Source organism: Lepisosteus oculatus, chromosome 5, assembly GCF_040954835.1.
Source record: "Lepisosteus oculatus isolate fLepOcu1 chromosome 5, fLepOcu1.hap2, whole genome shotgun sequence".
Classification (NCBI taxonomy): Eukaryota; Metazoa; Chordata; class Actinopteri; order Semionotiformes; family Lepisosteidae; genus Lepisosteus; species Lepisosteus oculatus.
In genome coordinates, this window is record NC_090700.1 from 56,242,341 (window position 1) to 56,252,609 (window position 10,269).

Genomic DNA, 10,269 nt, shown 5'->3' on the forward strand with positions numbered 1-10,269 from the left:
TCGCCGGATCCAGATCCGGCTTAACTTCGTTCGTCTGTGTCGGGATGGATCACCCGGCTTTGGACATTGGCTTTCCCAGGATATTCTAACGGACTCCCTTGGACTAGTTTGCCCTGGACACCTCCCCCCCCGAGCACCAGTGCACCTTGGACATGCCCCCTGTTATTCTTCCAGCCCCTTTCCTAGTCTTTTTCCCCGTGTTTTCTCACTCCCTTCCGCATTGTGCTGTCTGCATAGGGTCCTGAAAGACGCTTTGTGACAGTAGGTTGAAGTAGTTCAGCTGGGTAGCTGTGTCAGCATGCGTAGGGTGCAAAGGAACAAGTAATAGGTTTATTCCATGCAGAAAAGAGAATAAAACACAACATTTCGGCTGTGGATCCTTCTGGTAAGATATACTGTAGTCACAGTTGCCATTAGTTTCCATGTAATGGTTTTATAGGCATGTGTGCTCTCTAAACCCATAAGCAATGGCTAAAATGTTGTGGCTAAACCTTCCACTATGACATGAGCAAAGAGTTGAAAGTTTGACTGCGCCGTCTGCTGATATATACTATCTTGTGTCTGCTTGTGATGAATTGCGCTTTTCATTTCAAAATAAATGTTACTCCAAGGTTATTCACGAGTGTACTCATTTGTACCTTTCAGCAGGCATCAGAAAGATGAAGCAACTGTTCTGGTTAAGATGATTGGCTTTGAGTGGGGAGCACAGTTAGTCAATGGAACGGTGCCAGATTACAGTGGGAAACTCAAAGCACTGGATAATCTAGAGATGCGTGTTTGTAGGATGATCATATACTGTAGTTCAAGAAGAGCCAAAGACATTTACTGTATGTGTGTCCTAGATGGTGATGTGTTTGTCCTCACTGGGGGGCAATCTGGGTCAGAGGTCCCATAAGAGCTCCAATCAGGTTTCTTCAGAAATGACTTCTGCTTGTCATTACATGCAGGAAACAAGACATTAGCAAATACTAAATGAGTGGCATTGACCTAGAAAAAGCAGCACAGGAGAGGGTTCTAGGAAGCTGTTGATTCAGCACTTCCTTCAGTTAGTGTGGGAGAGCAGTAAGAAGGATAATACATGTTTTGGAAATATCATTAAAAGTGTAGAATAGCTTACGAGAAGTCATGTTCAAATCGTTATGCTTTAGCTAGCCCACGGTTTGGATCCTGTGTCAAGTTTTGTCATCGAATTACAAAAATACGTTGCTGTTCTGGAGGCAGTATAAAGGAGAGCAGCCAGACTAATTCTTGGTCTTAAGGGAACTTAATCTTTTGAGCCTAGATCAGAGAAAACTACATAAGAACCTGATTTGGGTAGGCATTCAAAATCCTGAACAACACTGAGCAAGTCAGCTCTAGGTCTTTTTCAGGATCAGCAATGCAAGGACCCGGGAACACAGAAGCAAATTAAATCTATTAGCATGAAGACAAGACAGGGTGCAACTTTACCACCTTGTATCTACTGTACATGTTGTCAGATACCAGAGTCTAAACAGGGCTGGGCCTGTACTGGGAGACTAGGAAACCTCCAAAGAAACTCCACTTGTGGCTATAAGTGGTGTTGATGGAGCAGTCACTTCCAAGCCATTGTTGCTGTACGGCAACCAGGAACACTGCACTTTATGAGGTGCCTGTTTCAAATGGCGTGTCACACTGTTACATCTTGACTACTTGTTCTTGTTAATAAAGCTCCCAGGGCACTTTCTGAGAAGTGCCGTGGTGCTAACCCTGATGTCCCAGCTCTGTTCTAATTGAGCTTGTTCAACCAGGCCTCCCTAAAATTCCCCATCTATTCAACTGGTGAAGCAGCTGCTGGCTATATTGATCAATAACAACAAATATGTTCACCTAGTCAAAGAGAAGAAGTGTACAGTATATCTGTATAAGACACAACCCGAAAGACAGTACCTCAACAGTACAGGTGGAAAGAGGCTCAAGGCATCACATCTCTACTGTACCTTGGACAGTCCTCAGACATGAACACCACTGAACATGTGTGAACATTACAGAGCACACATGAGCTGGTAAACTGATGTCCATGTGCAGTGCCAAGAACAAAAGGCATATGACCAACAAAGCCTCTAGCATTCCAGGTACAAGATCATGTTCAACAGCAAAATGCAGACCTCAATTGTATTTTGCCAATGTGATGTATGGTATCAGTTAGAACTGCTTTTTCATACTTGGTTAATTTTTTATGCAAAGTCACGGTTATGTTTGCAACCATGTATGCTTGTAATTTTGAGTGAAAAGCATCATTTATGATGGGCTTTCTCCTGTTAGTTGGACTGATTCTTTCTTGGGCTTCTTCCAAACGTCAGTGTCACAGCTGGATCCATGGCCACCAATTTTCCAATGTAAGATAAGATCAGATCACTTTATTGGCCCTATACAATTTCTTGTATTAGGAATTTGTCTTTTCGCAGACCCCAGCTTGCCCTACATTAGACACACAGACAGGGAGAGAAGCTTGGGGTCAGAGCACAGGGTCAGCCGTTTATACAGCACCCCTGGAGCAGTTGGGGTTAAGGGCCTCGCTCAGGGGCCCAAGGGCCCAACAGAGTAAGAATCAAACCGGCAACCTTATAGCCATAGCAGATCCTTAGCTACAGAGCCACTGTAATAGGACACATTTTGTAGCCACACTCTGAGGTTACAAGTTGTTTGTGAAATACTTTATGGAACCACTGAAGGAAATACAATAGATGCAAATAGATTTGTTTTGGTTCGCTTGATCAATGTAACATCTGCAATGGTAAAAACCTGGTAAATTACTTAAACTCTTAAAACTTAAATATAAAAAATATCAAAACAGTAATTATTTAAAAGGATAGTAAATACAGTACTTTCAGATGGTTTTGGCATATCACTTGTCATGTGTTGAATTAAGATTTTAAATGTTTAATATAAATGTATCACGTTGTTAAGGAATAGTGGACAGGTAATTAGTAGGATTAAGTTACAATAAAAAGAGTTCCAAAAAAGAGTTTTGGGTTCCAAAAACGTTTTTCTCCTCTGACCTCTCTACAGTGCCATTCCTTTCCTGTAGCTTTGTAAATCTGTCCCAGAAAGCCCACATCCCTGGCTGAGCTGCACAGTGTCCTGCCATCAGAGACAGAACTACAGTTCACTTGTTCACTTCACACCCACTCTGTTTGCATTGCAGGGACACAGCGTTGGTTAAAACTATACTCTTTCTGCCAAGCAACTACATGAATAAAAAATGCTGAGATTTCCTATGGGATTTTTTCCAATTTGTTCTGTTTTTAGCAATAGTTCTTGTTTTACCAATTGTCATTTAAAAACCCAGTGCTGGTGACAGACAAATTGAAGAGTATAGTTTGCATCAGTAAGTGGAGATTACAGTGTACCAACGTCTTAGCCACTCTGTCTTCTCTCACCACTATCACTCAGGTTAGCATCTGCAACCTCATGCATTCTTGTCCATCCAGCCTGCAGACAAGGCATAAAACAGTGGTCATTCAGTCTAATGTATACTGTACAGATCATTGTTTCTAAACACATTGGTATTTTGACACTAAGTAAACCTACATAGTAATGTTTGATTTATTTTAGTTCACACAAATTATTGTCATTAGTTTGAGCTGATTTCCTTGTGACATTTCGCTTTGCTTTACAAGAGCTCACCATGAGGATCAGTCAATTACCAGCAACTAGTGGAGCTGCTGCACCTGGGTGTGAATACAGTACGTGTGGGGAATGTTCTCTTCAGAGCCCTGAGGAACCGGGGCATGGCTGTCCCAGAGCCACACCTGGAGAGATGGGCAGGAGCTGTGTCTAACTAGACAAGGGACTGGAGAAGCCCTTGAGAGGCCTGACTCACAGGGATCTGGAAGTGCTGTATGTCCAATCGAGACCAGCGACACTCTGCCATTCCCTGGATGAGCTGTGGAAAATTCTACACAGGCCTTTGATATGGGTTTTGAAAATAGGAAGAAAAATGGGAACTGTCTTAATACTCCTCAGCTCTCTTCCATTCTCACTTTCCCTCTCGCTTTCTCTGTGTGTATTTCCTTGTAGCTTCAATACTTACTTTTTTTACGATATTCAATCTGAAAGTTTGAGCTCCTTATACACTTTATTAGATCTCAGGGGTCGGCCATTCGAAACTATTTGAAATTCTATTTTTAGAAAAGTATGTGTGTAGTGTAGGAGTGCCTGAGGCCCATCTGCAAGAGAGTCACACCTGAATGAGTCTCTGGAGCTGGAGGAAGAGTGAAATTCGAACCACCTGTGTTGACACTTTCTTCTTTCTCTATGACTTCTGTTAGCAAAGTGTCTGCTGAGATGACTGCAGGTGTGTCCTGAGATGGTTTGCTCTGTACGGACACTCCAGGTCACTAGGTGCAGAGAGAGAAAGTGGTTCATCTTGCCCTATCCGTATTGAAATTGAACCAATCTTGGCTAAATGAAAAAAGAAAACATGCTAACATATAAAAACATTACCAGTCTTGTGTGATTTTCTTTTATTATGTGTCATTGTCTCTGCATGTGCGTTCATTTCTAGCTCATAGCAGTCTCCTTGTGAAATCTTTCTGACAAAATTTCTGCAGTCAGTAGGAGTCAGCAGGAATCTATGCATGTGTGGGGCTGCTGAACTGCAAGACTGAACACTGACTGAAATCCTCTGCTGCTGTCTTATTATGGACCTGCACCAGGCATGAGCCGGTCAGACCCCATCTCCTTCTGCCTGGGAAATCAGCAGGGATGTTATTTTGAAATGCATCAGAGTTACAGTCTTTGATCTTTCTGTACTACCATTCACCTGTTCAGGAGCGCAATGGTGCAATGCTTAAATTAATCAGAAAGGGCATCAGATGTCTCTGTCCAATCAGTACAATCCCACAGGGGTGTTTTATAATGATTTATACATGCTGCTCCAGAGGGTGAAGTACCAGTCACAAATGATTTAAGATGCATTGAGCCTTTACAATATAAGCAAAATTCCTAATTGAATTGAACCCTAAAGAAATTATGCCTGTCCAAAACTCCAAAACCATATCCATTTCACTGGGCTAATAACATTGGGTAGTATAAGAAATCACTTTGAGAAAGTGTCCAGTGTAGCGACGGTATCTCATGAAAAATCAATGTTCACCATGTACTGTAATAGAGAATCATGTAAATTCTCTACAGCACCTGCTGCAGTAAGGTTCAGATCCATCAGCATGGATAGCTCACTGAGACAGTTTTCTTCAACAGAGTTACAGTAGTTTAATTTCACATACAAGGACGTGAAGGCATTGTTAGTCTCCTGGGACTGTAACACCCGTGTCCACAGAGCTGGGCCAGTGAGTGTCTTCCGGCTGTACGCCTGGCTTGCAGGACAGACTAGGTGGCAAGGGACTCTGGCCGCAGTCTCACTGAGCACCACTGGGATGGCTCTGGAAAGCGTGCTGTGTTCACAGCCTCCTGGAGCCGTTCTTTTGGACATTCCTGACCTGGAGTGACAGGGGGTGCTGGATGAGGTGGACTGGACGGCTGTCCAGGCCTGTGAAGGTTTGGGCTCGGCTAGAAAGCTGTTGCTCTCTCTTCCTGTTCTCCTGTACTTTGAAGTGAATTGGGTTCCTTGTGATATTCTAAAATTATGAACTTTAAAAAAAAAGATTACATTACAGGTTTATACATTAATGTACTTATATGATCCTGGATGTGTGTATAAGGTTACAGACATTCTGACTTTTATGTAACTTAAAAGACATCAATACATTTTGCATCAATTTCTTTCAATTTTATCTCACTGAATGTACTAAACAAAGCGATGTATATAACATTTCATGTTAGAGATGTATTATCTCTATTGCAGAACTGAAATTCTGTACAAGGTTGTGTAGTTTCCAAGATATTTTCTCAGCTGACAGTTAAACAGGTGGTTTGAGCTGTTCCTTAAAATAAAAAATAATCATGGTCACTGGGAGAAATACTATCTAATAATGTCCTAGTGAAAGCTCAGAAAAACTGATTGACACAGATCTGTGCTGTGGGTAGTGTTCAGTTCCAGCAGGAGTCCGATGCTGTGTGTGAGTGGTAGTGTCCGATTGGTCTTGATAAATGAAGTGTAAGCTTGGATGGGCTCTCTGGGCTGAGCTGGGCTTGTCCACTGTGTGGCCTTTTAGGTTCATGGTTTTGTCTCTGCAGGCACTTGCAATTAAACTTCATATCTACCAGAAAATTACTTCCTCCTGCAAACAGCCGTAGGCTTTATGTTTTGCCTGTAAATATATCATGTCTTCGTCACAACATTTGCTTTTAACTCTCGTTTTGCCAAAAACAAAGTCATGCATGACTGAACCTAATTAAAAGTCCTGATTAAACAACATTTCCGGACTGCTCAAAACACAAAAAGTGTTTATAAGACATTACTGCTGCATTGTTTGCCTGAGAAAGTAAAGCTTCCTGGTTCTGTTTGAAGGCTTACTAACACAATGTAAAATGTATAATGACAAAGCTGTTACGCTGTGTTACACTTCACAATGCAGGATACTGTAATTATTGAAAACAGTATTTGCACTGACATTACCGCTAACAAATATTGATGAAACAATTTGATGTTTCCAAATAAAAGTTTTGAATGCTTTTCTAATCTACTGTGTCCCCAATCTGTTAAGTCTATAATCTCATATATTAGCAAAAGCAGTTTTGTAGTTTTTACCAGTAGTTATTTTTTTCTGGAAGCTTTAAGTTTACATCAATATAATTTGGAACTACATGGGCAGGCAATGTCAGATTGAGGTTTGGAAGTCTGGGATCAATCAGTGATTAATCAAACACACGCGCTGGAAATGGTCAGGCCCTGCATGAGGTACTGTAGATCAGGATACGAAAGTCATCAGTCCTTCAATCCAGTTCAATGGGCAAGAGTATCCAGCACATGTGTGATAGAGTGTGATGGCCATCTCATGAGGTGTTCTTGCCACAGATGATGAAAGAATAGACAGCTGTGTTCCATTTTCAAATATTTTTTATGAACAAGATTGATGTCATTAGATCATTAACGTGAGGTTTAATAGATCCTCTGTGTAACTTGGTGTAACTTGGCCCCTTTCATTCCAAATTATGTTTCTGAGGTGAAGACAGAGAAATGTTTCTCTGGATCAGGTCATGGGCAGCAATCTGATTAACTATAATAGCATAAACAGTGCACTTGTGTTATTTTATGTATTTTATAATTTGTATTATACAGTACGATTACGTTGTTTGACAGTTCATTTTGCTTACGTTTTTAGAAAAGTCAGACAAAACAGAAAAATCTCACCACACTCCATGCTATACAAAATATTATTTTCAAATATCTGACTATATATTATACAGTATTTTTTCTAGAAAAAAGTTTATGTCTTGGTAGAATATTCTTACCAGTTTTGTGCAAAATGCATAGGCAGATATATAGTATTTTTCATATAGTTCTGATTCTCCTGTTGAAAACCTTTCCAACTGAAGGATTTCCACATGGAACTATGCAATATTTGCTTGTACTATTCATTTGTAAACATGGTCTTTATCTAGAAAAGAACAGTAGGATAGATTTTCCTACTAGGATAGTCATTGATAAAATTCAGTGAACAAAGCAAATTTGAACTCATCAGGTTATGGTAACAGAGATTCTATTGTTGTGATTTATCCCCTGTCATGATTGCAATCCCTCCTCTTAAGGGCTCTCCGGCTCTTTCATATTTTAGCTGATCATCTGCAGCTGCCTCCAATCCAGCTCCTCCTTATAAGCCAGACACTCACTCTGTTCTGGGCTCTGCACTGGAAGACGGACGCCCGGAGGCCCGCCTACCACCGAGTCGCCCTATGCCCGCGGCTTGAGGGCACAGGCCTCCTACCGGCGTCCTGAGCCAGCTGAGTCCGGGGCTTAGAGTGCCAGGTCCCTCTATCCCTATTTTTATTCCCTCTCCCTGCACAGGATCCTGTTCCGGTTTTTAACTGTGTCTTGTTTTCGTTTCGTCTGGATTTCCCGGTTTTGGACTCTTGGACTTCACCCCGGGTTTCCCCCCTGGACTCCCTCGGACTTGTTCGCCTGGAAACCCTGAGCACCAGTGCACCGTCATCATGCTCCCCTGTTAATCAACATGTCTAGTTCCTAGTCATCTCTTCCCTGTGTCTGTTTCACTCCCTTCCGAATTCTGCAGTCTGCATAGGGTCCTGATCTACACATGGTAACATCCCCTATTTGAAGAAATTCTCAGTGATGTCGTGTTTCAGTCAGCGAGAGCTATGAGGCAACAACACAAAACAACTCATCTGGGCCTGGAGGTATCTTTCCAGTTGCCCTTTAATAAAAGAGTGCTGTACTAGTGTCCTTTATACAGAGCTCAGGTCATTAACTAGAGTCATGCAGAAAGATGATCTATATGGTGACAAGATTCTAGAACGAGCTCCATGAACCAAACACATACTGTACTACAGACATTTTACATGCCCATGATGTGTGTTTTTCAGTTTAACTGTTTATTTAGCAGAACACATTCTGTGTTACCGCAAGCACTTTATCAATAACTGACAGATCTCAATGTCGTCACACAACACTACAGAACATATGCAAACACATAATCAACACCCTGTGATGACAAATACGACAACTGAAAATAAGCACACAAAGAATGTAACAGGCCCCATAAAATTATTTCTTTTCAGTGTCATTTGAATCTGCAAAGAGAGAAAAATCCCATCTGAATCCCGTCAAGCATGAGTGAAACACAGGGGGCCTCCCAGTACAAATACTGCAAGCAGGAGACAGCTGAGGCTGGCAAAAATCAGTGTGGTCACATCCCACTCCTCCAGTGCCCTGGCAGAGGTGTCCTCCCTCTCCCCATGTGTCCACGGACAGACAGGTCAACCAGATGGCTCGCGAAAGGTAGGAGCATGAAGATTTATTTGTACAGAAGAAGGAAAGCCAGTTGCTCGGCAAGCATGGGAAGTGTTGAGAAAAGGCTGGGAAGCAAGCATGACGAGCAGCGGGGAGAGCTGGAGAAAGCAGAGGCAGTGAGAGGGGCCCTGTGGAGGAGAAGCCTTGAGGGACAGCAGAAGCAAGACCAAGTACTGACGCATTAGGACCAACGGCAGAAGACTGAAAATCTTTCCCCAGGGTGCCTCTGTGAAAGGTCAGGTACTGTATGTACAGGAGCAGAAATGGCTTTTCCAGAGAAAGAACCCATTTTATCAACTTCCATGGTTTAGCCTACCTACTATCAATCAGCTCACCGGAGAAGAAAACAGTTTCATAACATTTTTTTTATTGCACAGGTATTACTGACACCACTCAAATTTCATGTGTGATGAAAGTGAAGACCTCTGTGTGGTTAGACATGGCCAGTACAGTGTACAGTTTACACGCACAGTGTCCTGTGAGAATATGGTGAGCACCCATGAAACTCTGACTATACAGTTTTTCCACACAAGAGGAGTCCATTCAGCAAGTATAGCCCGTTTGGCAGTCAGTGGCTAATTGATCTGAGGAACTTATCCAACTGTTCCTTGAAAGAAGCCAAAGTAATGGCTTCATCAACATCACTGGGTAGCTTGATCCAGACTCCCACAAACCACATGTGCATTATTTTTAGGGGTGATCGTTCAGTGCTGCAAGGATCAACATCACTGGGTAGCTTGTTCCAGACTCCCACAAACCACAATTGCATTATTTTTAGGGGTGATCATTCAGTGCTGCAAGGACACTGTATAAATTTTAGTAGCTTGACAGTTGAATGCACATGAAATTGCCTGGGAGAAATTAGTTGGCTTGACAACAGATGGAGCTCCTGCCATGTGTGGTGAACAAAAATGGGCTTGGTGAGCCAAAGACTGCAGGGAACATGTTCCACTTACCAGCCTTTACTTCACCAGAAAGCACTGTGTGGGAAAGTGATAGAAAGAAACTACATAAAGGCCACAATTGTGTATGTTTTATTATCTTACTATCCAGAGAAACAAATTGCACTCTCTCAAAAAGATAAGATCTAAACCAACTGAGGACAATGCCAGAAACCCCCAAAACCCACTATATCGAATTTATCTCTTTTTTGTGCTCTAACCCCTTCATTTCTTTGTTGATTCTTCTTGTTCTCCTGAGCCTAAATCTTTCCGTGCTTCATTGGGTCATCTATCATTTTGACATTTTTGTGTCTGGAGTTTGGGTTTCACAACAATGTTTTTACATTCCCACCTCTTCATGCTGGGAGATATGTTCATGACTAACATACAGTAACCAACAGCAATTTAGTCCACTGGAAGCTGTGCCCCCGAAAG